Source organism: Suncus etruscus, chromosome 4 (assembly GCF_024139225.1).
Source record: "Suncus etruscus isolate mSunEtr1 chromosome 4, mSunEtr1.pri.cur, whole genome shotgun sequence".
In the NCBI taxonomy this organism is placed as follows: Eukaryota; Metazoa; Chordata; class Mammalia; order Eulipotyphla; family Soricidae; genus Suncus; species Suncus etruscus.
This window is the reverse complement of record NC_064851.1, coordinates 32,580,557-32,605,652: the sequence shown is the minus strand read 5'-3', so window position 1 is coordinate 32,605,652 and position 25,096 is coordinate 32,580,557. Positions and strand designations below refer to the sequence as shown.

Genomic DNA, 25,096 nt, shown 5'->3' with positions numbered 1-25,096 from the left:
CAGTGCTGAGAGAAGGTTCAGACTGTTGCCAGTTAGTGCAGATCTAGCCATTCCTATATGATTTCCAATTTCCCTAAACCAGTCTGCCTTTATGGTCTACATGAAGTTAGCAGAGTACTTGTAATATTACCAATTATTACTGGACTTGCTTCTGTCATTTTACCTCAACCTATTTCAATCCTATTTCCCTGGAAGAGGACTCTGGGGTCTCCTAGCTGACTTTTAAGATGTCCTTTCTATATGAGGAGTAATCCCCACTACAGAGAGGAAAACTTTCTGCTTGTACTTATGCAAACCAACATAGTACATTGAAGCATAAAAAGTACTCAAAATGTTAAGAAATGAAAAAAAGCAATTTTTTCAAATTTACAGAACAAATAGAACAACCACTTTTTATATAAATTATAAATTCCATTTGGAAAATATTGACTTCTTATTATTTCTAAATGTTCAATTTTGTAAGAACACTGTAACGTGAGTCTAGTGCATCTAACCTTTTCCTTTTTGTATTCTTGATACAAAAACATTAGATCATTTATAATTTAGAAACACACTAATAACAATCCATTTAGACCATAGAGGATCTGTCCTTAGTATACATCCCTCAAACCTGCACAGTTTTTTACATTCATTCTGTAACTTCCCTTTATTTCCAATTTGCAATCATTGGTTAACACTTTCATAGAATTCCTTTCCTTTTATTCCAACATTCATAACTCATGCCATTCTCTCTCGTATAAAACACACATTTAATCTCCTTTCTCTAACCTCTTCTCTCTTCATCCTCTGAAAGGCAGTCCTACTGCAGCATGCACCCTGCTTAGAGCACTGGACAAGGGCCATTTTTGGCTCTGTGTTCTGGCTTTTTGTTTTATGCCTTTATTTCATCCTCTTCTTTAATTAGTGCTGTGGCTCTAAGAAAGGAACTTTAAACTCTCCTCTTTCAATTTTGAAATAAATTGCTAGACATAATTACAACTAACAGGAACAAATTGTCCTTTATGATACTTATTAAAAACATTTAAATCAGTTTCCCATCTTTTAAATATCGACAATCAAGCACCATTACATTTAGATAGCATTTTCACACTTAAAGCTATCTCTAGACCAACATTAAGTTTGATATCTGGTGACAAAATTGACATAAAATTGAGTTACCTTACAATATCATGCATTATCATGGACTGGGCACACTAATTAACTGTAGAGTCTAAAAATGCCACACACAGTAATTTGTAAAAAAAACTTCTACCCAATTCTCATTTCTAGAAATCACTAAAGTTAAAGAGGTGATTCTTCTTCACTTAAAAATTAAAATACCATAAAAGGGGAGAAACAGCTAAAAATTAAAGTTACTATTTATAGCCCACTTAGCATAGTTTTAACATTGTCATTTCTTTTCTTTTCTGTTAATCTGTTATTTACAGATCACGAATCTTTAACAATGACTCAATGAATGCCCAAAGCTGGAAATTTCTTTCTTTCTTTTTTTATTTAAACACCTTGATTACGTACATGATTGTGTTTGGGTTTCAGTCTTGTAAAGAACACCACCCATCACCAGTGCAACATTCCCATCACCAAACTGGAAATTTCTGAGGTGTAGGTAATGAGAGAGGGCCGTGGGGAGAGATATCTATCTATGCCTTGGACTTCCTTAGCCTTCTCTCCAGAGAATTTTTACTCATTTATGCCTGGGTTTCTAATGCCTCCCAATGCCCAATGAATTAATAGGTCTATCAGCCAGAGCCCCCTCACTGGGGTGTATATATGAATACATTTATGCATACATAAACACATATGTAGTATATATGTGCATATAATATGTATATGTATTTATACATATATGTATGCATAGAAAGACTACATATTAGAGGCAGCTTAACTAATACAGGTTCATGTTCAGAGTTTTTTTTAATCTACAGTTAGATCCTAAAAAAATAAAGTGAGATATTTCTTTTATTAGAAATTACATAACATTCTTTCTATCCTTTTCAAGTGTTAAAAAAATCATTGGGAAAAATCTAAATTCCATGGATAAAAAAATTTTATGGAAAATGTGAAATTGAATATATTGAAGTATTGAGATATGTCATATATAAAATAATGTACATTTATTCTTTAAAAATAGCAGAAAATTAAAATGCAATTTGATAAATATTTATAGAACAGCAAACACTAGACTATCCAGTTTCTAAAGAAAAATTCTGTCATATAATACAAAGTAAATAATAATTGCAATTTAAATTTTATGAGACAGTTTGATTTAAATATAATTAATAAAGAATGGCTAGTTGGAGGATATGAAAGTGTTTTCTGCTTTGTAAATCTGAGACTGACTTCATGGTGGCTTGCTGTCTGGGATCACTAATGCTACAAAGAATTTGATCACTCACATACAGTCATGAGTGAGACCCTTATTTAATACAAATTTCTATAATCAGAATGTTCAAAGCACCACCTGGGATTCCTGGTCTGCACTGTGTCTAAGTGTGACAGATATCTATATGATGGGATCTACATAGTGGGATATGATAACTAAACATATGTTTGAAAACTTTGTCTTCACAATAAAAGTTTAAAAAGAAAAAATAAACAAACAAATGCAATATATACCGTCAAATCTGACACACAAATGAAGTTCTTTTGTGAAAAGTTTAATTAATATTAGACTGTATAAATAGTGTATAAATATATAAATAGTGTATAAATATATTCTTTGTGATTTCTAGTTTGTACTAAGTACTCTTAAAAATCAGGAATATCACCTATAAAAGACAAGAGGTTAGTGCAAATTATAAATTTCCAGCTTATTACACTCTGTCCAAACTAATACAGATACAACATCACTTAAGATTAGAAAACTGTGGCTACAGGAATTAATCTGCTCTGAATGGAACTGAGTTTATTTAATCAATGTTGCTTCCACTAGAAAAGTGGATTAGTTTTTCTTTAAGACAGAGTTAAAAGTTTTGCAGCTAATTTATTTTAATAAGCGTTCTTACTGAGGGATCCATGAAAAAAAATGAAGGGGGATGCTAAACTATAATGAAGCACCAGGAAAAAAAGCATGACTTAATTATTTTTCTAGGGTGGATAATGAATAAATTAGCCACACTGTTGGCTTACCATTTGTATAGAATTTATTACTTTTTCTTTAAGAACCATATCATGACAAAGTCAGTTTTTCTCCTGACTGCAAGCTGATTGATGGGGTAATGTATGGCTTCAAAAGACTTCCTCTTCATCATTGTTTGGGAGACATTGATATTATAAAGAGAGATTGAAGTTTTCTGGAATTCATACTTTCCTATAAAATTGCAAATGACAAATTATTTTTTTTTACAAATTGTCTAATCATGTAAACTACAAAAATGAATAAGTTATATGTGACTAAATATATATAATATACTATGTTTCCTAGATTGTTACACAGCTAGACTTGTAAAAAGCTATTTCCAGTGGTGGTAGATTAGTCTTTTAAATAACTTAATTGCGTATAAAATATTGAAAATAATTGAATAAAATGAAATTGTAGAAAATTTTAAGATTTTAAATTAAATTTTTTATTTTGAAGTAAAATTTTGCTAGTCATATTTAAATTTTAAAACTGGTTAGGAAATATTTTTATTAAATATTTCTGTAAATTTTGGGTCACATCTGGTAATTTTCAAGACTTATTCATGTCTTTGTGCTCAGGGAACACTCCTAGAAGTACTCATGGGATAATATGTAGTGCTGTGTTTCACCTGGAATAAACTGCATACAAGGTAAGCTCTACTATCTCTTTGGTCTTTTTAACTAAAACATTGTATGTGTACTTCTGAGAATTTCTGAAACATTTGTATTTATATTCAAATATTTATATTGCTATAAGATGTATCTATATATCACATGTATTTTTCTTTTATATATATGTTTGCTGCCTTCAGACTTCCCAAATATCAGCATCTATTATGAGCGTAGCACTGAAATAGCAAACAAAACTGAAAATAAACCTCAAATTGAACCTAATTTTCACTGAGCAATAACTTTAAAGAAAAAAGGTATTAATGTATCAGGTAGTCTAGGAAAGAAATGTACATAAAATACTGTCTTTCCTATTTACTTTTAAGTTCTTTATTAAGTTGTATTATAATCAGAAAGAACACTGAGTTTAATTTAAAATAAATATTCAGGGGTCAGAGCGATAGCACTGCGGTAGAGCATTTGCCTTACACGTGGCTGACTTGGGATGGACCCAAGACAGAATGGGTTTGAATCCAACTATCTCATATGATCCCCAGAACCTGTCAGGAGCTATTTCTGAGTGTAGAGCCAGGAGTAACCCCTGAAAGCAGCCTGGTGTGGCCCAAAACAAAACACAACGAAACTAAGACTATTCAATGCTTGTAAAGATAGTACACGAGACAAGAAATTGCCTTACATCTATATGACTGTGGCAGCCACACAGAATTCAATTTCCTGAACCACATACGAATGAATCCCTGAATACTGCGGGGTCACTACTGAATGTAGAGCCAGAAATTTTTCTCTGCACTTCAAGATATGACCCAAATATTGTCCTTTAATTTTTTTAAATAAAATGAAAGGTAATCTTCCCTAACAGTTTGTGATCTTCTTGGAAAAATATATGACTAGAACATTTTTATGGTCCTACAATCCCAAGAATTCAAACACATTTATATGAAAGTTAAACTATACTGAGTATATTATTTGTATAGCACAATAGAAAATAAAAATGTCAAACCTCCTTTATCAAAACAATTAAGAAGTCCCTTACAGTGTTAGATCAAGTTTAGTTCTCATCTAACTATATTGCCCTGACTACAAAAATAGGACATCCACTTTGCTTAACTCTGATAAAACCCTAGATATATAGCCATTTTTATATAGTAATTAATGAGAAAAATAGAATAATTTTAGTATTTAACATAGTATGTAAAATTAATTTTAGTGGTTAGTGAAAGCGGAAATATGTAAGTTTGATATCCTCTTCTAAACTACTCATGGAAATTCATTTTATTCTATGTAACATTGGTACTATGCCCATAGCTTTCTCTATGAATAATTCTATTTTTGTCTTTTCTTTCATGACCATATACCTAGTCTTACCTAGTTTTCTTTGAATGTAGAAACTCCTTTGACTTCAATGATGATTATTTAAAAAGGCTTAAATTATTTGGCTAACTCTAGGAAAGTTAAAATCCTCTTAGTGCTTTAATTAGAAAGTGTTATTTTTATATCTCTGGATCACCTACTAAATTTAGATTTTTTTTTAAATTTTAAGTTTTGGAACAAAAAAAGCATACACACTATTTCTTACTATACTAGATAAAAGAGAAAATAAATTATTGTGCTTGTTTTAAAGCATTAATATGACCATGATAAAAATAATCAAGTTATATAGCTCATTACAGATACATGTTTTGTTTAACTGATCATAAATTGAGTATTGCTATGAGTTTTATTGCCATAACTAGTTATTTTTCAAAACATTTTAATAAAATAATGAAGGTACTTACTAACATAACATCCTTTTTGTTAAGTGATTCAGTTTTGAAGAGACTATCATTACCTATTATTGTTATTATTTTCTAAAAAATATTTAGATAACAAAAATTGAGATGAACAGAAATGTATATATTTTTATATTTGTTATTTTTTAGGATGACAAGTTTAATTTTTATTGTGACCAAAGTGTATTACAAATCTTTCACAGTAATATTTAAGTGACATACTGACAATGAATAAGGGGCATTCCCATCATCAGTGCTGTATTTCCTCCACCCCTTTTTCCAGCATGCATCCTATATCTTTCTTCTTTGCCCCCTGAATGCTAGTGTAACTGGTTCCCTCTTGTACAGATTGTTGTGGATTTGGTATTGATTCTGTTGTCATTGTCTTTGAGTTTGGTGTTCCATATGATCTTTTTTTTTTTTCCCCACTCAATGTTTTTACTACTGTTTTGGTACTGGTATCATTTTCCCCCTCAATTTATGAGGCAGAACAAGATGATTCAAGTTATGTGGTTCTGTTGGAAATAAAAGAAAATAAAAAAAAGAAATGAAAAAGCAAAAAACTGGGAGGAGTCTGTCTAGATGTTATAAATATCAATTTAAAAAAAGGAAAAAAGGAGAAAAAGATAACAAAACAAAACAAAACAACAAAGCAACAACAGCAACAAACCAACAGCAGTAACTACAAAAAAAAAGATATTATTTATACAAGATCTTTATGTTAAAAATAGGTCCTTTCAAGTGATTTAAAATTGTATATAAGATTTAGTCACTCTTTTCCTTAAGAAAACAAGCCTAGTACCATTCAGTATCACTGATTTATAGAATGCTACTGATATAATGCATCTGCTATTTGAGAGAGAAAATAGAACTATCATTTTATAAACTATACAGTGCAAGGTATTAGATCCTTGCCCTGCATGAATTTCCCACCTCTATTGATCCCAAAACTGCATTTGGGGGACAAGAGTCTAATTGATTTGGAACTCTTTGGACCTTGTGAATCTGTGTACAAGTCTCTCTCCAGAGACTTTGGAAATTCTGAGTTCATCTCTGGAAGTTCATCTCTTCCACCAGTCTTCTCCTTTCTCTTTTTCTTCTGCTAATATCCCTATTGTTTGGAAATTATTCTGGTTTTATTATCCATTAAGTATTCTACATTCTCTCTATTATTTTACTTCTCTTTTCTTTTGAAGCTTCATAAATTGTGATGGCTTTATCTTTGTCTTCAGGTTCACTAATTGGCTCTCCTCATTCATGTGTGTTACTTGTTCTGGCATTCTTTGCTTTAGTTTCTTCAGCTCCACTACTATAGATTATTTCATATATATATATATATATATATATATATATATATATAAATGTAATATATATTATATATAAATATAAATGTATATAGTTTTGGTTTTGGGGAGCACTCAGGGGTTACTCCTGGCTCTACACTCAGATATCGCTCCTGGCAGACTTGGGGAACCATTGGGATGCCGCGATTTGAACCACTGTTTTTCAGCATGCAAGGCAAACGCCTTACTTCCATGCTATCACACCAACCCCAGATTTTTTTCATATTCTTAATCAAATCTCTTTCAGTTAACTTTCTGTTCCAGGTTTGCTTCATTTCTACTGCCATCTTTTAGATTCAGGAGGTGTATATGTACCACAGTTTCTTTTTTTTTTTTTTTTTTTTTTTTTTTTTTTTTTTTTTTAAATTTTTATTTTTAATTATGAGAACAAGGGTGCAAAGTAAGAGGACAAGGTAAAGTTACAGTGGAAGGACAATCACCCATAACATAATTCTCAGAAGTCCCCTTGCTGATATATTAACTTTGAAATTTCAGCCAAAGAACATTAAGATAAATAACACAGAATCCATGTACAATTACTTTGTCCCTCAAGTCCCCAGATTGTAATACATTATAATATTTCTTAACAGTACACAAGGCAATCTAAAGCCATAAAACTTACGTAACTCCTTAAACATTACAGGCATAGTATTTTCTTACATTTCCATATACATGCATATTAGCTTAAGTTAACCTCAAATTTTAAGTGAGTTCTTTTTAAGGATTAGAGTTAAAGGAGCACAGTAAGAATGGTGTTAGAGTGGCAATTGTTGTTTGCATAGGCTCACCAAAATATGAGGAACATGGAAAGAAATAACCTTGGCCTAAGTACAAAGAGACCAGACCCCTGAAGTTTCCTGGCACAAGACCAAGTCTAGGCTTCAAGCAAGCTAGATCGTCCAATCCAATACATTGTCTGTAGTGCCAACACACTTTTATTTTTCACACAGTCTCTGTTGTTGGTATCATGTTTCTGTATTAAAGATCCTGGAATCTGCATATCTTACATTGAAGTCAGGACGTGGAGCATCCTCTCCTTTCACCTCACAATCAAAGGGCAATGCAGGGAGCCCTGTCCTGTAAGCCGGTCGTTGTTGTTGTTAAGTCTTCTCAGTGTTAAGGGAAGTCTCTTTTGAGCAGGTCGAAGTCTGAGCAGTGTAGGTCTTCCATGGTAGAGGATTGCTTCCAAGTGATGTTATAGACCAGCCTGGATGTTTCGTGGATGGCTTTCCTGGTTCAGGGGAGAATGGAATATGCCCTTTCTTCTGACGTCTGTGCCAGGTCGTTATGTCAATGTTCAGGGTGTAAGGTCCCTTTGCACTACAAGGTTTGTGTGTTCTAATCTCTATTAGATAGGATCTTATTTGTATTTATACTATTTTCCCATTTTAATGTGCCTATGCAAATAAGAAGCAATGCCACATGGTGTTATTGGCGCGTATGGGGGCCATAAGAACAATTACAATGATTCCATTGACATGATTCAATCATAAGCATTAAACTGGGGGACTCTTCCACCAAAATTCCTTGTTAAACAGCTCAAAAAGAGAACATAAAAAGTGGTTAGAATCATCACTATATAAGACAACATTTAGTAAGAATTATAGCTGTCAGAGAGAAAACACAAAATATTCTAAAGAAATACGTGTCCATTTTATGTATCTTGAAACAGTTTGGGGTTGTCATACACAATGCACAGCTTTGGACTGTGATTACGATTCTACACTACTGAAGTTAAAAAGAGAAAACTAGATTAGTGATGTTTGAGAAGGGGTTAGAGAGTTAAGGAGTGAAAAAGAGCTTTGTAGGGGTGTGGGAAAGGGGAGAATACAAAATAAACATTCTGTGTACGGAAAACATAACATAAGAATAAGGGATATTCTGAATACATGAAATACATGAAGTACGCGCGGGGGCGTAAGCCCCCGCGCGGTTCTGTAGTTTTTGGATGCCTAGGGAGGAATTTCTCACCCCCTCCCCCCAAGGCCCGATTAACCAGGCGTGGCCCTGAAGACCCGCCTGGTGTAGGGGGAATCATGCTCTCCTGGACAAAGTGGTCAGCCCAGGGTCCTATGGCTAGCTGTCCTGCCCAGAGCCCCCATCATACCAGTCAAAAGCCCACGAAATCCTGGCATGTGGAGTGTTCTGGTCCCAGCCGAGCCTCTGTGGTTTTTGGATGCCTAGGAAGGATTTCTCACCCCCTCCCCCCAGGGCCCGATTAACCAGGCGTGGCCCTGAAGACCCGCCTGGTGTGGGGGAATCTTGTTCCCCTGGACTAAGTGGTCAGCCCAGGGGTCCTATGGCTAGCTGTCCTGCCCAGAGCCCCCAACATACCAGGCAAACACACCAAGAAATCCTGGCATTCGGAGTGTTCTGGGCCCAGCCAAGGCTCTGCAGTTTTTGGATGCCTAGGGAGGAATTTCTCACCCCCTCCCCCCAAGGCCCGATTAACCAGGCGTGGCCCTGAAGACCCGCCTGGTGTAGGGGGAATCATGCTCTCCTGGACAAAGTGGTCAGCCCAGGGTCCTATGGCTAGCTGTCCTGCCCAGAGCCCCCATCATACCAGTCAAAAGCCCACGAAATCCTGGCATGTGGAGTGTTCTGGTCCCAGCCGAGCCTCTGTGGTTTTTGGATGCCTAGGAAGGATTTCTCACCCCCTCCCCCCAGGGCCCGATTAACCAGGCGTGGCCCTGAAGACCCGCCTGGTGTGGGGGAATCTTGTTCCCCTGGACTAAGTGGTCAGCCCAGGGGTCCTATGGCTAGCTGTCCTGCCCAGAGCCCCCAACATACCAGGCAAACACACCAAGAAATCCTGGCATTCGGAGTGTTCTGGGCCCAGCCAAGGCTCTGCAGTTTTTGGATGCCTAGGGAGGAATTTCTCACCCCCTCCCCCCAAGGCCCGATTAACCAGGCGTGGCCCTGAAGACCCGCCTGGTGTGGGGGGAATCATGCTCTCCTGGACAAAGTGGTCAGCCCAGGGTCCTATGGCTAGCTGTCCTGCCCAGAGCCCCCATCATACCAGTCAAAAGCCCACGAAATCCTGGCATGTGGAGTGTTTTGGTCCCAGCCGAGCCTCTGTGGTTTTTGGATGCCTAGGAAGGATTTCTCACCCCCTCCCCCCAGGGCCCGATTAACCAGGCGTGGCCCTGAAGACCCGCCTGGTGTGGGGGAATCTTGTTCCCCTGGACTAAGTGGTCAGCCCAGGGGTCCTATGGCTAGCTGTCCTGCCCAGAGCCCCCAACATACCAGGCAAACACACCAAGAAATCCTGGCATTCGGAGTGTTCTGGGCCCAGCCAAGGCTCTGCAGTTTTTGGATGCCTAGGGAGGAATTTCTCACCCCCTCCCCCCAAGGCCCGATTAACCAGGCGTGGCCCTGAAGACCCGCCTGGTGTGGGGGGAATCATGCTCTCCTGGACAAAGTGGTCAGCCCAGGGTCCTATGGCTAGCTGTCCTGCCCAGAGCCCCCATCATACCAGTCAAAAGCCCACGAAATCCTGGCATGTGGAGTGTTCTGGTCCCAGCCGAGCCTCTGTGGTTTTTGGATGCCTAGGAAGGATTTCTCACCCCCTCCCCCCAGGGCCCGATTAACCAGGCGTGGCCCTGAAGACCCGCCTGGTGTGGGGGAATCTTGTTCCCCTGGACTAAGTGGTCAGCCCAGGGGTCCTATGGCTAGCTGTCCTGCCCAGAGCCCCCAACATACCAGGCAAACACACCAAGAAATCCTGGCATTCGGAGTGTTCTGGGCCCAGCCAAGGCTCTGCAGTTTTTGGATGCCTAGGGAGGAATTTCTCACCCCCTCCCCCCAAGGCCCGATTAACCAGGCGTGGCCCTGAAGACCCGCCTGGTGTGGGGGGAATCATGCTCTCCTGGACAAAGTGGTCAGCCCAGGGTCCTATGGCTAGCTGTCCTGCCCAGAGCCCCCATCATACCAGTCAAAAGCCCACGAAATCCTGGCATGTGGAGTGTTCTGGTCCCAGCCGAGCCTCTGTGGTTTTTGGATGCCTAGGAAGGATTTCTCACCCCCTCCCCCCAGGGCCCGATTAACCAGGCGTGGCCCTGAAGACCCGCCTGGTGTGGGGGAATCTTGTTCCCCTGGACTAAGTGGTCAGCCCAGGGGTCCTATGGCTAGCTGTCCTGCCCAGAGCCCCCAACATACCAGGCAAACACACCAAGAAATCCTGGCATTCGGAGTGTTCTGGGCCCAGCCAAGGCTCTGCAGTTTTTGGATGCCTAGGGAGGAATTTCTCACCCCCTCCCCCCAAGGCCCGATTAACCAGGCGTGGCCCTGAAGACCCGCCTGGTGTGGGGGGAATCATGCTCTCCTGGACAAAGTGGTCAGCCCAGGGTCCTATGGCTAGCTGTCCTGCCCAGAGCCCCCATCATACCAGTCAAAAGCCCACGAAATCCTGGCATGTGGAGTGTTCTGGTCCCAGCCGAGCCTCTGTGGTTTTTGGATGCCTAGGAAGGATTTCTCACCCCCTCCCCCCAGGGCCCGATTAACCAGGCGTGGCCCTGAAGACCCGCCTGGTGTGGGGGAATCTTGTTCCCCTGGACTAAGTGGTCAGCCCAGGGGTCCTATGGCTAGCTGTCCTGCCCAGAGCCCCCAACATACCAGGCAAACACACCAAGAAATCCTGGCATTCGGAGTGTTCTGGGCCCAGCCAAGGCTCTGCAGTTTTTGGATGCCTAGGGAGGAATTTCTCACCCCCTCCCCCCAAGGCCCGATTAACCAGGCGTGGCCCTGAAGACCCGCCTGGTGTGGGGGGGAATCATGCTCTCCTGGACAAAGTGGTCAGCCCAGGGTCCTATGGCTAGCTGTCCTGCCCAGAGCCCCCATCATACCAGTCAAAAGCCCACGAAATCCTGGCATGTGGAGTGTTCTGGTCCCAGCCGAGCCTCTGTGGTTTTTCGTACCACAGTTTCTTTAGCCATTCCTCTGTTGAAGGGCATCTTGATTGTTTCCAGAGTCTGGCTATTGTAAATAGTGCTGCAATGAATATAGGTGTGAGGAAGGGATTTTTTAATTATATTTTTGTGTTCCTAGGGTATATCCCTCAGAGAAGAATATAAATTTTTATTTAAGCACCATGATTACAAGCATGTTTGTAGTTAGGTTTCAGTCATAAACTGAATACCTCCTTTCACAAGTGCAACATTCCCACCACCAATGTTCCCATCTCCCCCTCTCCTGCCTGTATTCACGACAGGCATTCTATTTCTCTAATTCTTTAACATTGCCATGCTATTTGTTAGTGTAGTTATTTCCCTAACAGAATTCATCACTCATTGTGGTGAGCTTCAAATTGTGAGCCAGTCTTTTTGGCCCTTCCAGCCCTTATCTATATTGTCACTGGGCCTTATTGCAGTAATGTCTTTAATTAGTTTTAAAACCCAGAGATGAATGAGACAATTCTGTGTCTACCTCTCTCCCTCTAACTTATTTAATTCAGCATAAAAGATTCCAGTACATCCATCTATAGAAAAATTTCATGACTTTATCTTTCCTGATGGCTGCATAATATTCCATTGTATATATGTACCACAGTTTCTTTAGCCATCCATCTGTTGAAGGGCATCTTGATTGTTTCCAGTTTCTAGCTATTGTAAATAGTGCTTCTATAGGTAAATAGATGTGAGGAAGGGATTTTTGTATTGCATTTTTGTTTCTAGGTTATATCCGTAGGAGTGGGATAGCTAGTTTATCTGGGAGTTTAATTTCCATTTTTTTTTTTGAGGAATCTCCATATTGTTTTTTATCAAGGCTGAACTAGACAGCATCCTCACCAGCAGTGAATAAGAGTTCCTAACTCTTCACATCCCCACCAACACTGTTTGTTCTTGTTCTTTGTGATATGTGCCAGTCTCTGGGTGTGAGATAGTATCTCATAGTTTTTTTGATTTGCATCTCCCTGATGATTAGTGATGTTTAGAGCGTTTTTTTCATGTGTCTTTTTGCCTTTTCTTTAATTAGGAAGTGTTCAATTCTTCTCTCCATTTTTTGATGGGGTTAGATATTTTTTCTTGTTAAGTTCTGTCAGTACCTTGTTTATTTTTAATTTTGCTCCTTCTTTAGTGGGTATTGGGTGAATAGCTTCTCCCATTCTTTGGGTGGCTTATGTATCTTAGACACTATTTCCTTTGAGGTGCAGAAGCTTCTTAGCTTAATATAGTTCCATTCGTTTATCTCTGCTTACACTTGTTTGGATAGTGCTTTTACCTCCTTGAAGATACCTTTAGTCTCAATGTCATGTGTTTTACCTATGTGTTGTTCTATATATCTTATGGTTTCAGGCCTGATATCAAGGTCTATAATCCATTTGGATTTGACCTTTGTGCATGGATTTAGCTGGTGATGAGTTCACTTTTTTTGCAAGTAGATAACCAGTTGTGCCAACACCACTTATTGAAGAGGCTTTGCTTGCTCCTTTTTTGAATGTCTTGCCCCTTTATTAGTTTAGTGATTTTTATATTTTTTCTATGAAAATGTCTTAGTCAATTTTCACATAAGTAATGACATACTTATGTAAAATATTATAACTGAGGTTGAAGAAATTTAGAATGTTCTTAGATGTGAGAACCTATGCTCAATCCCAGGCATCACATGGCTGAAAAGCACTTTGAGTGTAGATTTGAGAAATCCAAGTAACTTATGGAGCTCTGGTGTTCCTGATCACTGATGTATGTGTATTTTGCCATGCTAATGAAAGAATAAAGAATTAATGCTCTACCTAAGTAATGAGAACAGCTAAGTGTGGGATACTACTATAAAATGGTATATTTGAGAAAGTATTGTATATCATTTTTATGATACATCAAAATTATAAAAAATATAACAATTATTCTTTTAGAAAATTAGAAAGAATTGAGGTGTATGATTGGACATCTTTAAACTTATAAAGGTGGCATAATAGTCTGTTCACTTTTTGTCCAAATAAATATCATGTATAGTAAAATTTATCAATATGTGTTTAATATACTTGTTAATAATGTTACACATTATTTTACGATGAGAGAATACGTATTCAAATGATATTTAACTTTAATTATGTTAATGTACTCATTTTTATAGAATCATTTAAGTTGTTTTAGATTTATAAAGACAAATATTTTCATTCGTTTCATCTACAACAAATCATACTTCATGATATAGAGTTCGAGATACATAAATATATTTTAATTTGGGCTTACTATCTTATAAACTATGTACATTTTTCATATTTTAATTCACAGGACTTATTGACTACTGACTGGAAATGATTGACAGGTATAAACTTTTGTGACACCTTCCTACATCCCCCCAGGCAGAGCTTAAGGGAGCTTATGGTGCTTATATGAGCCACTGAAAAAGTTTGGGATCTCCAAACTTGCGTTACTTTTACTAGTACTGCTATTGTTTTTATATCAGAACTCAAATTTTCAGAAATAAACATTTGTTTTGATGAGCGTTATTTATTGACTTCACTGAGATTCTTAAGTAGATTATTTCCCACTAGATGAAGATGTTAGAAAATAAAGTTAAGTAAAAATTTGATCCATCAATTTCTTCATTGATTGATGCATGAATGCAATAGTAATTTACAAAACTTCATTCTGCTATAAGTGTTTACTGACTCAGGATAATTTCTAATTTAAATTCCTACCTTCTTCTCTGTCCTTAAAAATTGCCTTATGAGTCTCATAAAGAAAATAAGATGTTTCATAATTTTATAACTGATTGGATTCTTGGTAAACATATGGCCCCTGTTAACCATCAGAAGTTATACTAAACACAGAAGAATAAGCAGCCTTGAGTTAACACTGGATTGCCCCCCGAAAAGAAAGAAAATAAAAATATATATCAATTCTGTCACTCCAAAATAGTACAACCCCTCTATATTGATACTTATCCCATACAAAAATTTTTTAAAAATTTCTGATCTGTGTTCTAACCTGCAGTTCCAATACATTATAACATAAACTACATAAACTTGTGAAACTGTATTTTAATATATCTCATATTAAAACAGTTTTATATTAAAATAACCTAATTATTTCTTCTTTTTCTGTGTGTAGTAATTTATGTTGTTGTCATTTATTTTATTCAGTATTTCATTGAAGGTTATTTTTGTAAGTTCAGCTTGCCATGACATGACCACAATTTAATCAATTTAATTTAAGCACTATGAATTATGATTATGTTATTATTAATATTTCAGGAGTATTACATATGTATTAGAGTTGTTACACTACAACCATAGCCACAGTATCAAGATCAAACCACATTATCTAAAACAGCCAACCTATTGTTTGATTTAACCAACTCAGTACAACAGCCATACTCTTAGTCTGATTGATATCACTGACAATTATTCATATTCTTACTATATATTTTTTGGATCTCACTTTAATTCACTTCACTAAGAAGGATGGCCACTAGTTTCATGTAAGTTGAAGTGTATTTTTGTTGTTTGCCCTTTGGATGTTGCTCAATGTGTCTATATATAGACAGAAGAACAAATTTTAAATTAAACTTAGAGTGAATCTAAGTTTTTATTTATTTTTTGTACATTTAAGAATAGGATTGAAAGTTCATATAGTATGAATACATTGTTCTTTTTTATAATTCCCAGCTATTTACCAACTTACCTTTTTTTTTTTTTTTTTTGGTTTTTGGGTCACACCCGGCGATGCTCATGGGTGACTCCTGGCTGTCTGCTCAGAAATAGCTCCTGGCAGGCACTGGGGACCATATGGGACACCGGGATTCAAACCAACTACCTTTGGTCCTGTCAACTTACCATTTTGATTGCATTCCCACATACAGATTATGTTTTGCCTTCTCATTAAAATTTTCATTATTAGCATCACTTACATTTTAGACATCCTAATATGTTTCATGATATATTTTCATGTTGCATTTTTCTTTGGTCTGATGATTATTAAGGTAGAAAAAATTTTCAGTGTTCTGTTGTTTATATTTTCCTTTTGGTGGTGTCTGCTCAAATCTGTTGCTCCTTTTAATTGATTTTTTTCCATGTATAACACTTTTTTAAATAAAATTTTAGGAAGTCTTTATGTCTCCATAAATATTAAGTGGCAAGTACAGAGATATTTAACATAAAACATTTCCCATATATGCACATATTTTTGCCATCAACTTATTTATAGAAAGTAGTATATTTCCTAAAATATAGGAACACATTATTACCAAAGTCAACATATAAAAATTTAAATTTTAATTGAATTAAATTTATAGATAATTGTGGATTTAACAGAAATTTCAGTATTTTTTTTAACATGGAACGCTTCACAAATTTGCGTATCATCCTTCCGCAGGAGCCATGCTAATCTTCTCTGTATCCTTCCAATTTTAGTACATGTGCTGCCGAAGCGAGCACAATTTTCAATATTTTAAGCATTTTAATTAAGGGACATTTTGCTTACTGAGTTATTTGTCTTTTTAAAAAGTAGATTTCATTCATTATTTTAAGTTTCCTGAGTAGGGACTATATACATGTCTTTAAACATCACAAATAGTTCCCTGAGCACTGAAGCAATACTAATACAGCTAGGAATGACATAAAGGAAAAAAATTGTATGAGTTAATTTATGTCATGAATAGTCATATATGTATATATTGCCTATACTGGGAGACACAACCTATTTTTATTTTTTAATAAGTTTTACACTGTTTTATTAGTATCTTTTTTAATTAAAGGAAAGTTGTAGAGTATTGAATCATATACTTTTGCTGGCTTAATTAGTGATTTGATGAAAAACCTGTTTTAATAAATATTTTTAATTATTATATTACTTTTTGATTAATATCTTTATTTATACAATTTGATTACAAACATGATTGTAGTTGGGTTTCACTTATATAAAGAACACCCATTGCCCCAAATCTCCCATCTCCCTAGAACCCCCTGCTTGTATTTGAGACAGGCTTTCTACTTCCCTCATTCATTCACATTGTTATGTTAGTTGTCAGTGTAGTTAACTAACTGCACTCACCACTCTTTGTGGTGAGCTTCAAATTGTGAGCCGGTCCTTCCAGCCCTCATCTCAATTGTCTCTAAGAATTATTATAAAAATGTCTTTTATTTTTCTTAAAACCAATAGATGAGTGATACTATTCTGTGTCTATCTCTCTCTTTCTGACTTATTCCACTCAGCATAATAGATTCCATGTGCATCTTGTAAGCTGCATAATATTTCATTGTGTATATGTACCACAGTTTCTTTAGTCATTCATTTGTTGAAGGGCATATTGGTTATTTCCAGAGTCTGGCTATTATAAATAGTGCTGCAATGAATATTGGTGTGAGGAAGAGATTTTTTTAACTGTATTTTTGTGTTCCTAGGGTACACCCTTAGTAGTGGTATAGCTGGATCATATGGGAGCTTAATTTCCAATATTTTGAGGAATCTTCATTTTGTTTTTCATAAAGGCTGGATTAGATAGCAATCCCACCAGCAGGGAACGAGAGTTCCTTTCTCTCCACATCCCGTCCAGCACCTATTATTCTTGTTTTTTTTTTTATGATATGTGCCAGTGTCTGTGATATGAGATGATACCTCATTGTTTTTTTGATTTGTGTCTTCCAGATGATTAATGATGTGCAACATTTTTTTCACGTGTCTTTTGTACATTTCTATTTCTTCTTTTACAACGTGTCTGTTCATTTCTTCTCCCCATTTTTTGATGGGATTAGATTTTTTTCTTTTAAAGTTCTGTCAGTGCCTTGTATAATTTGGATATTAGCCTCTAATCTGATGGGTATTGAGCGAGTAATTTCTCCCATTCAGTGCCTGGCTCTTGTATCCTGGGCACTATATCCTTTGAGGTGCAGAATTCTCTGCGTAATATATTTCCATCTGTTTATCCCTGCTTCCACTTGTTGGAAGAGTGCTCTTTCCTCCTTGAAGGCACCTTTAGTCTCAATATCATGAACTGTTTTACCTACGTGCTGTTATATAGTCCTTATGGTTTCATGTCTGATATCAAGGTCTTTAATTCATTTGGATTTGACCTTTGTATGTGTTATTAGGTGGGGCTCTGAGTATGCTTTTTTGCAAGTGGCACCAGTTGTGCCAACACCACTTGTTGAAGAGGCTTTCATTGCTACATTTAGGATTTCTTGCTCTTTTATCAAAGATTAAGTGATTGTATGTCTGGGGACCATTCTCTGAGTACTCAAGTCTATACCACTGATCTGAGAGTCGGTCTTTATTCCAATACCATGATGTTTTGATAATTATTGCTTTGTAGTAGTTTAAAATTGGGAAAAGTAATACCTCCCATATTCTTTCCCCCAGGATTGCTTTAGCCATTCTTGGGTATTTATTGTTATAAATGAATTTCAGAAGTGTTTGATTCACTTCTTTGAAGAATGTCATGGGTATCTTTATAGGGATCACATTAAATCTGTACAATGCTTTGGGGAGTATTGCCATTTCAATGATGTTAATCATGCCAATCCATGAGCAGAGTATGTATTTTCATTTCTGTGTGTTCTTTCTTATTTCTTGAAGCAGGGTTTTATAATCTTCTTTGTATAGGTCCTTTATATCTTTAGTCAAGTTGACTCCAAGATATTTTAGTTCGTGTGACACTAATATGAAAGGAGTTGTTTTCTCAATGCCCATTTCTTCTCTATCATTATTGTTGTATAAAAAGGTCATTTATTTTTGTGTGTTAATTTTTTAGCTTGCCACATTGCTAAATGAGTCTATTGTTTGTAGAAGTTTTTGGTAGATGTTTTAGGGTTTTATAAATATAGTATCATGTTATCTGCAAACAGTGAGAGCTTGTCTTCTTCCTTTTCTATCTGAATGTCCTTGATATCTTTTTCTTGCCTAATTGCTATAGTAAGTACTTGCAGTACTATGCTGAATAGGATTGGTGAGAGAGGAAAGCTTGTCCTGTACCAGAATAGAGAGGAAAGATTTTTAGTTTTTTTTTATTGAGGATAATATTTGCATTTGTTTTGTGGTAGATGTCCTTACCTATATTGAGAAATGTTTCTTTCATTCCCATCTTGCTGAGAGTATTTTTTTAATCAAGAATGGGTGTTGGAACTTAAATACTTTCTCTGCATCTATTGATGTGATCATGTGGTTTTTATTTTTCTTGTTGTTGATACTGTGTATTATGTTGATAGATTTATGGATATTAAACCATCTTGCATTTCTGGGATGAAACTTACTTGATTGTAGTGAATGACCTTTTTTATGAGGCATTGGAACCTATTTGACAGGATTTTGTTTAGGATCTTTGCATCTGTGTTCATCAGGTATAATGGTCTGTAATTTTCTTTTCTGGCAGCATCTCTGTCTTTTTTTGGTGTCAAGGTGATGTTGGCATCATAAAAACTATTTGACCCCAGGGTTACTCCTGTATACCTGCTAAGGGTCCCAGCAAGTGGGTTCTGGTGAGGAGCAATTTAAAGGAGACCCCAGGCTTCCTTGTTCCTGCCAAGGTGTGGGAAGGAGACTGGTGAACTTCCGGCTTCCAGCAATTAGGAATCAAACGCCTCTCGGGAAGTCGGAAGCTTCAGCAGGCAACACAGGGAGGACATGGCACCACACGGTAGCATTTTTTGACCTAGCTTAGGGGAAGATGCAGTCTCAGCTGCCTCCCCCCCCAACAGCCCTCTCTTTCCTTCTTCGATTTTCAGGGGGCAGGGAGGGGACTGGTGATCTGGCTTCCACTAATTAGGAAGCAAATGCCCCAGGGAGAGTCGGACGCTTCAGCAGCCAACACGAGGATGACATGGCTCCATGTGCTCTTCGCTTGTCCAAATCGCAGATCAAAGTGGTGTCTCAGAAACAACACCCTCCCTCTTGACTATTTCTAAAACATAGAAGGGACACGTATATCTCCTTGGTATATCTCAGATGTATTCCCTTAACATCTGTAGCTCTTTTCGAATATCCTCATACAGTGACAATTTTGCCCACTAGTTTTGTTATTTGATTTTTGATTTTCCCCCTTTTGAGATCTGTTTTATAAGCAATACTGGTAGAAGAGTATCTCTGTATAGAATTCATGTTTGAACCAAGTTACAGGGAATGCTGGACTTTATTCATCGGCCCCCCGATGCACCAACAATGTTTTGTGGCATTGCTTCCCTTTTGCATAGGCACATTAAAATGGGAAAACAATACATATGCAAACAAGTTCTTATCTAATAGAGATGGGAACACAAATTTGGTAATGCAAGTAGCCTTATATCCTGAACATTGGCATAAGGATTTGACTTAGGCCTCAGAAGAATGGGCATCACCCACACACACCTAAACAATGGATACCATCTATGGGAACAACCACAATTGTCTATAACATTACCAGAATCCAAGCTTCTACCAAGGAAGACCTACCATTGCTTTGGCATTGACTTACTCCAAAGAGTGCTCTCAACACCCAGACGACTTAGCAACAGCCTGCTTGCAGGGCAGATCACTCCGCATTTAATTGTATGCTGAAACTAGAGGATGCTCGACATCAGCCTGACATCGCTGAAAGAAATGCACAGAATCCAGAATCTTTAAATATAAGAACCTGATACCAAAAATAGCTAGAGTGTGAAAAAATTTCACCGGGACCATGGAGAATGACTCGGGTTGGACAGACTGATATGACTAGTATGCCTGGAACCCAGAGTCGGTCTTATGCCAATAAACTTCTGGGGTGAGACCTTCTTGTAATCAGGTCAAGGATTTTTTCCTGTTTCCCTTATATTTTTCTGGACCTATGCAAACAACAGTGGTTGCCACTTTCACACCTTTACTATATTTTTTTACTCTTATCCTTTAAGAAAAAAAATTACTGAATTTAAAAACAAATAACTAGTAGAATGCCTGTCTTGAATAAAGGCAGGGGATGGGAAGGGGAGAGGGGGGAATGTTACACTGGTGAAGGGGGAGTGTTCAGTTTGTGACTGTAACCCAACTATGATCATGTTACTTAAATAAAAAATATATTTAAAAAATCTATTTGAAGTGTTCCTTTTTTTTTTTTTCAATTTCATGAAAGAGCCTGGCAAAGATTGGTAGTAGTTCCTCTTAAAAGGTTTGAAATAATTCATTAGTGAATCAATCTGGGCCTGAGCTTTTGTTTTAGGGTAGACATTTGTTTACCCTTTTAATTTCCTACATATTGATGTGGGCGTTTTGATATGCTATATCCTTCTTTTTCAACTGTAGAGGATTATAAAAGTCCAAGAATTTATTCATTTCTTCCATATTCTCATGTTTAGTGGCATAGAGTTTCTCAAAGTAGTCTCTTATTACACTTTGAACTTTTGCAATACCTGTAGTGATCTCCCCTTTTTTCATTTCTAATATGGGTTATCAAGTTTCTCACTATGTCTTTTTTGGTGAGATTTGCCCGTGGTCTATCAATCTTGTTTATTTTTTCAGAGAACCAACTTCTGCTTTCTTTGATCTTTTGATTGTTTATTTAGGTTTCCACTTTATTAATTTCTGCTCTAGCTTTGTTATTTCTTTCTGTCTTCCTATGTTTGATTCCTTTTGTTGTTCATTTTCTAATTCTATAAGCTGCATCATTAAGCTATTGAGGTATGCCTCTTCTTCTTTCCTGATGTGTGCTTGCAAAGCTATAAATTTTCCTCTCACTACCGCTTTTGCTGTATCCCATAGATTCTGATAATTTGTGTCTTCATTGTCATTTGTTTCCAGGGAAGTTTTTACTTTCTCTTTGATTTCATCTCAGACCCACTGGTTGTTTAGTAGTAGGCTGTTTAATTTCTAGTTGTTAGAGTTTTTCTTCTGTGTCTTTTTGTAATTTTCATTTAATTTCAGAACCTTGTCATCAGCAAAGATAGCCTGCAAAATTTCTGTCTTCTTGATTTTATGCAGGTATGTTTTATATGTCAGCAAGTGGTCTATCCTGGAGAAAGACCCATGTGCATTGGAGAAGAATATATATCCAGGTTTCTGAGTATGGATTGTCATATATATATATATATATATTATATATATATATATATATATATATTATATATATATAATATATATATATATATATTAGGCCTCTTTCTTCCATTTCTCTTTTCAGACAGAGCCATGTTAAAGTCTCCCAAAATTATTGTGTTATTATTGATATCCTCTTGCAAATTTGTCAATAATTGTATTAGATATTTTGCTGGTCTCTCATTGGGTACACTTATGTTTAGAAGTCTAATTTCTTTCTGTTGCACACATATCTTGATTAGTATGAAGTGTCCATCTTTGTCCCTTACAAATTTCTGAGTTTGAAGTTTGAGTTGTCTGATATTAATATGGTCAGTCCAGCTCCTTTAAGGTTGTTGTTTGCTTGGATGATTTTTCTCCAGCCTTTGATTTTGAGTCTATGTTTGCTCTGACTATTCAGGTGTGTTTCCTTTAGGCAGCAGAAGGTTGGATTCATCTTCTTGATCCATTTTGCAATTCTGTGTCTCTTAACTGTTGCATTTAGTCTATTGACCTTGAGGGAGATGATTTTCATGGTATTTAATGTCATCTTTGTGTACAAGTTTTGTGTATCTGTTGGTCTGTCTTGTCTTAAAGTAGACCTTTCAGCTTTTCTTTTAAGGCTGGTTTGCATCTGTAAATTTTCTGAGCTGTTGCCTATCCGTGAAGCTATGTATCTTTCTTTCAAACCTGAACATGAGTCAGGCTGGATGCAGAATTCTCAGTGAAGCATCCATTTTATTCAGTCTTGTCACAAATATCCCATCACTGTCTTTTGGCCTTGAGAGTTTCTTGTGACATGTCTGCTGTAAATCTTAAGCATGCTACTTTGAATGTTATTTCCCTTTTTGATCTTGCTGCTTTCAATATTTTATCTCTATTTGTGGGATTCGTCATTGTGACTAGGATGTGTCTTGGGTGCTTTTCATTAGGTCTCTTTTAGCTGGTACTCTTCAGGCATGCAGGATTTGATTGCATGTAATTTTTAGCTTTGAGTGTTTCTCTGTAATGATGTCTTTGACTGCTGATTCTTCCTGGGGATCTTCTTCCTGGGACTCTGGGACTCCAATAATTTTTATGCTGGTTGATCAGAAGACATTGAGAGAAACTTTAGCTTAGATCATGACTACTAGATGAGGTAACCAAATCTAGTTGATCACTAAAATATGAGTGAACAAACTTATGGCCTGCCAATGTGTACCTTTAGAAAACTAAAATATAATTATAGTCAATGAAAAATTATTTATGATTACTTCTTCAAAGAGAGTTACCTGAAAGAACACTGAAGTCATATATTTTGCTTCCAGAGGCACCTTGGCTTTTCATTCACCAAGGAACCATTTTTGTTGAAATTACTATAGTATTTCCAGTGCTTATCAATTGGAAGATGTTACTTAAATAGATAATAGTGAATTCATTAATTATTATTTATAACTTTGAATCCTCAAGCATTGTTACAGGTGTTCATTAAGTGTGACTTCAAAATTATGCTTTGTGCAGGCCTTAGTGATAGTAGGGCATTTGCCTTGCAAGTAACCAACCCAGGTTGAATTCTTGGTATCCTATCTGGTCTCCAAGTCTGCCAGGAGTGTTTTCTGACTGCAACACCAAGAGTATTCCCTGAGCACTGCCGTGTGTGACCCCAAAACAAAATAAAAGCAAAACAAAAAAATTATGCTTTAAAATAAGTAGTCTTACATGGAATACATGCATGAAAGGAAATAAATGCATGCTACTTAGCTTTAACTTTGCTGTCATTTGAAAGCATGAAATGATAGTAGTAAGGCATTTAGAAAGACAACAAATAAGTCTTCTTTGTGAGACCAATGAAAAAAAATCGTTTCGTTTTCATTGGTAAGATAAGGTCATCAGAGAAAAACTACCATTGAATTGAATATTATAGAACCTCTTTCTACATATTTATTGGAAGTAGTATTCTTTTAAAAATAGAGATATCTTCTTATAACACATAAATGCATTGTGTGTGGTATATATCACATGTATAGTGAATGCCTATATTGCATGTTTTAATATGTATATATAAAGCATTATATTTTAATACTTCTGTAAGTGAATTTTAAAACTGTTACTGCATACATATAAAAAAACTATACATGACTTACACCGTCTTTACTATAGGCTTTCAGTAGTATGGTAAAAAAATTATCTTATGTGTATTATTGGTTGGACCACAAATATAGTTAAAGCTTTTATAATATTCTTGCAAAAATTTATTACAATGGCTTCTAAAATTGAGAGTATATTTTATAAAATAAATTATTTCATGGTTTAATGAGAAATATTTTGACACTCTCTCAATCTTCTTTGTAAGGTAATAAGGATCTAAGCTCCAGTCCTTCCCTCCAAAGAGAATATAACAGTATATTGGCTATAGTTATTGCTTATAACCTGACCTTGGAATTAGCAGTGTGCATTTTATCTTATGTTTTAAATTTGAGATTAAGATATTTTAAAATTTTTCTTGTGCCATAGTGCCTCAAACCTAATCTCAAAGTTCTTACACTAATTTTCACTTCTTGCATAATGATGAAATATATTCAACCACTTTATAACTGAGCTATTCTGCATAACATCAAATCATATATTTTTCTGCATTTGTATTTCAATTGAATGACAGCATTGCTATTAAAAATAGCATTTCTTCAATCAAAGTAATTTACTCTGTCTGTTGAATGAAGGTATTATTATAGTTAAGTAACAGCACCCAGAAGTCTTAAAATTTTTTGCCTTTGTCTTTATACTGATAAAAATGAAATCAATTGCTGGGGTACAAAAGCAAAAGTCCAAAATTTAGTAATTGACAGTCCCAGAGGCTTTTCTCTTACCTCATTAAGTCTGAATAAATTGCAAACTCTTCAAGTAAAACTGAGGGGAATATATTTTTGTCACTGGCATGATGGCAATCCCCAGGTATAGGGAATTACAGATACATTTACATGAGCTGTAGTATCACACCTGTGCTCACATAAAGTGAATAATGGAACAGTAAAAAAAGAAAATGAGACTGTGTTCACTATGCTTAAGTCCTTCATTAAAGCTTTTGTTTTTTATTTTCTCCTTCCTCTGTGCCATAGAATAGATTTTATGTATAGTACCAAATGATTAAAAACTATATCCACAAAAAAACTATATTCACTTATTTCTGATTTTATAAAATTTATTAATAACAGAATACAATTTAACATCATGTCTCTTCAGGAACAGGTCATAAAACTATATTTGTTAAAAATTATTTTATTTTATGCCTTTAAATTTT

The 25,096-nt window shown here is 36.2% G+C and overlaps 1 non-coding gene across 1 annotated transcript; it reads right to left on the bottom strand.

Annotated features, from left to right (window-relative positions):
- Positions 1 to 16,134: 16,134 nt before the first annotated feature.
- On the bottom strand, positions 16,135 to 16,241 carry LOC126007359 (U6 spliceosomal RNA). The gene has a single exon (XR_007494939.1). It is a non-coding gene; the product is annotated as a U6 spliceosomal RNA (small nuclear RNA).
- Between the last annotated feature and the right edge of the window lie 8,855 nt (positions 16,242 to 25,096).